Consider the following 3,485-nt stretch of genomic DNA (forward strand, 5'->3'; position numbering starts at 1 on the left):
AAGTTGTTTTGTAATAATTAGGCTTTTTTTTGCTTGTTTATGCCAAAACTAAAATCATACCAGTTTGTGTTTAATTATTTATGCATTTGATGTATGTTATAATTAAACAAATCTTGTATGTGCATACAGTATGCCATGTAGATTTAAAATCCCATCATAGGAAGCATGTTACATGCATTGAAGTATGTTATAAAATGTTATAATATATAGTATGCATGTTACAGTTTCTTGTATTTAATATAATTGTTATATTAAATATTGAATGCCTTTGATATATGTTGTGGATGTTTAGCATGTCTAAAATTTTGTAAGCTGTTATAAAATTGGGTTAGACATTTAAAATCCATAACAAAGAACAATTGCATGCTCACGTCGGTTAACCACTCGTTTTAATAGTTAAAATAGATCTTTAAACTAGTAAAACTTGGGTTACAAACTCAATCGGTATATAATCCTGTCTAAGGCAGGGGGTACTTAAGTTGACGGTCTATGGAACACCTCCTACTTAGGGATTATGGCCGAATTATTGAGTGTTGTTAATTGGTTTTATGAGCATACGTGAGCGATGTGAGGTAATAAAACAGTTCTTCACCTAGACATTATAGGTGTAAATCCATTTATAAGTGTTATAATTGGATAAACCACTTAGACTTAGGGTTGTTTTTATTAGCCGAAAAGAACCCAAGTATAAATTTACCCAATTAATAGAACACTTCAGTGGGAGTTAACTTCTATATGATAAAGTTATTAAAACACTTTAGTGGGAGATTAATAACATATATGATACATTATTTTTAGCTCTCACGTCCCTAAGAGTTCACAATCCAGATTTAAGCGGTACTTCGTGTCACCCTGGAAGTGACCTCCATTCGGAAAGTATTTTTAGCATAAATCTAGATTTCGGTGAATAAGGGGAAGTGGTTTTGTAATGAAACAATTGCACCGTTGTTTGCATCAGAGTCTTTAAGTCTCAATCTCTGGTCACTCTCTTTTCAGTCTTCATGGTTCTTGGAAATGCGATCCAGGATATTCTTCGCTTCATCATAAGTTTTTTCGAGCAGACGACCAGCAGCTGTCGCGTTGGCAGTGATCTGCGAAGTGGGATTCAAACATGGATAGAAAATCTCCATTTGAAGGTAGTCTGGTAACCCATTATGCGGACAATCCTGAACCAACCTTTTAAACCTCGCCCAAGCATCGCTGAGCGATTCATCCATATCTTGTTCAAAATTTGTAATCAGTTTCCTTCGTCTTGCGTTCTCGGTAGGTGGATAATACTTCTTCATAAATTTCTCCACTACTTGCTCCCAAGAAGTGATCTCTCTCGGTTCGAGAGAATATGCTCATTTCCTAGCCTGATCACAGAGAGAAAATGGAAACAACATTAGTCGAACTTCTTTAGTAGAGATGATCGGGAACACAAAAGTATTGCAGATTTCAATAAAACTTTGAAGGTGAGCGTGCGGGTCTTTGCCACGCCTTCCTTCGAATTGACCTGCAGTCTGGATCATCTGCAGGCCTTATGATTTCCGGAGAGAAATCATAGAGGTTTGGCGATGCATAGTCCCTGATGGGCCTATTGCGATCGTTTACCAACAAAATCGGATTTGCCATGACATTATTATCATTTGGTGCTCCATTTCCAGACTGCTCCACCATCTCTTCTTTGTCTGATTGTGGTTGTTGTGGGCGGTCTCTCAATCTTCGTCTAAAAGTCCTCTCAATCTCTGGAGCATAATTCGCCAGAGATTGAAAGTTCTGCAAAGAAATAAAAAAATTACCGTTAACAAACTATTTTGTCGAAGTCCCCAGCAACGGTGCCAAAAAACATGATGCTCGTATTTATGAAGTGGAAATATGGATGATATACGTTGATGGAATTGCGTTGTGCACTCAAGTTTCCCTAGCGAAATTCAAGTGTAAATTCCTCTGAGTTTCCTGATAAGTCCAGGGTTGAACACAGGGACTTGTGAAAATAGATTGCATTGGTAATTTTGATGAAAACTTTGCGATAACTAAGTAAATAAATAAGTGTTGGATTTTTTGTTTGCATTGATGAAAAAGAAATAAATAAAGGTGGCGAATTTGAGAAAAGACAGTTGAGTTGATAGATGCAATGAGTATGCGATGAACGGGTTGAGAAGATCTTTAGCTAGCGTTACTTGAGAATGCGTCAGACTATGCGGTCATGCTACAACCATGCACAGAAGTCATTTTCCAATGTAAATGCGATGCTCCTAAATCCAGGACGCATGTGTTGAATTCAAAAGGTCCATAGAGCTTATCCCTAAGTCTTTACTCTTGTCCTATGCGATGATGCAAAATACATGAAAGCAAGGTGACCGCATACAATCATATCCTATCTCTAGGATGCATGCGATGCATTGATAAAAAATAATACTCATTCCTAAGCGCCTATCTCTCATTTATGCATTCTAATCTGGCTCTTCCGAGTCTAGATTCTAACCTGACCTTCCCAATTCTAGATCCTGTCCTTAGACTACCCTCATGCAATGATGCAAAATTCATCAAAGCAAGGTGACCGCCTACAATCATATCCTATCTCTAGGATGCATACGATGCATTGATAACAAATAGTGCTCATTTCTAAGCGCCTATCTCTCATTTATGCGTTCTAATCTGGCTCTTCTGAGTCTAGATTCTAACCTGACCTTCCTAAGTCTAGATCTTATCCTTAGACTACCCTCCCGGATATCTCTAATGAACGAATGAAGCATACATAAACAAGATAATCGCAAAGAATGAAGATTCTTTAGTTGTGCTAGCTAAATACTTATCAACCCATTCAACTGATTTAGCTACTCATGTGTGAATAACAGAGAGTGAACAAATATAGAGAAAGAAATTCCATTCTTATAAATGAGTTGAGTACAAAATGGCAATGGAAAGTAAAGGTAGAGAGCCTGGTAGTAATTCCTTACTGACCGAGGCTTTTTACATTGAAATCTCTATTCTGATCTAAAGATGTTCCCGCTTTCGCAGGCGTCGACCCTCTCTCTGTCCTTGGAGCTTCCGGCGCTCTCCCAAGCTTATCGGAACAATCTACTGGCACAACTTCTTCCCTCGCGTTCGCCTTAAAATGAAAGAAAACTAAGAACACAGACGTGCGACTTGTGGAACTGAATGTACTTTATGAACCTTTTTTCTGAAGAATGCACTTGATATTTATAGAGCATCCATGGTGAAAGGCGACTTCTCTCTCCTGATTGTACAGATGAGACAACTTTAATTCTTGATTGATGCGTCGCATAATTGTCATCGATAAAGCTGAATGTACTTTATGACCGTTGTCGACTGTCAAATTAATTTGGATTCGACTGTCATCAGCTTTCTGTCCCATCGCTCTTACTTATCTTTCACCCAGATGTGCCCACCATGTTGCACTGACCAAGTTGCGACGATCCTTCTTGGACGAATGTTTGCGAGCATGATCAACGCAAAGCCTTACGGTGAAGTTGCGCTCG

The 3,485-nt window shown here is 38.4% G+C and overlaps 1 non-coding gene across 1 annotated transcript; it reads left to right on the plus strand.

Annotated features, from left to right (window-relative positions):
• Positions 1-1,146: 1,146 nt before the first annotated feature.
• On the plus strand, positions 1,147-1,253 carry LOC120087390 (small nucleolar RNA R71). Its single transcript, XR_005484526.1, has one exon. It is a non-coding gene; the product is annotated as a small nucleolar RNA R71 (small nucleolar RNA).
• Positions 1,254-3,485: the final 2,232 nt, after the last annotated feature.

This window comes from Benincasa hispida, chromosome 9 (assembly GCF_027475165.1).
Source record: "Benincasa hispida cultivar pf3 chromosome 9, pf3_genome.v1.1, whole genome shotgun sequence".
In the NCBI taxonomy this organism is placed as follows: Eukaryota; Viridiplantae; Streptophyta; class Magnoliopsida; order Cucurbitales; family Cucurbitaceae; genus Benincasa; species Benincasa hispida.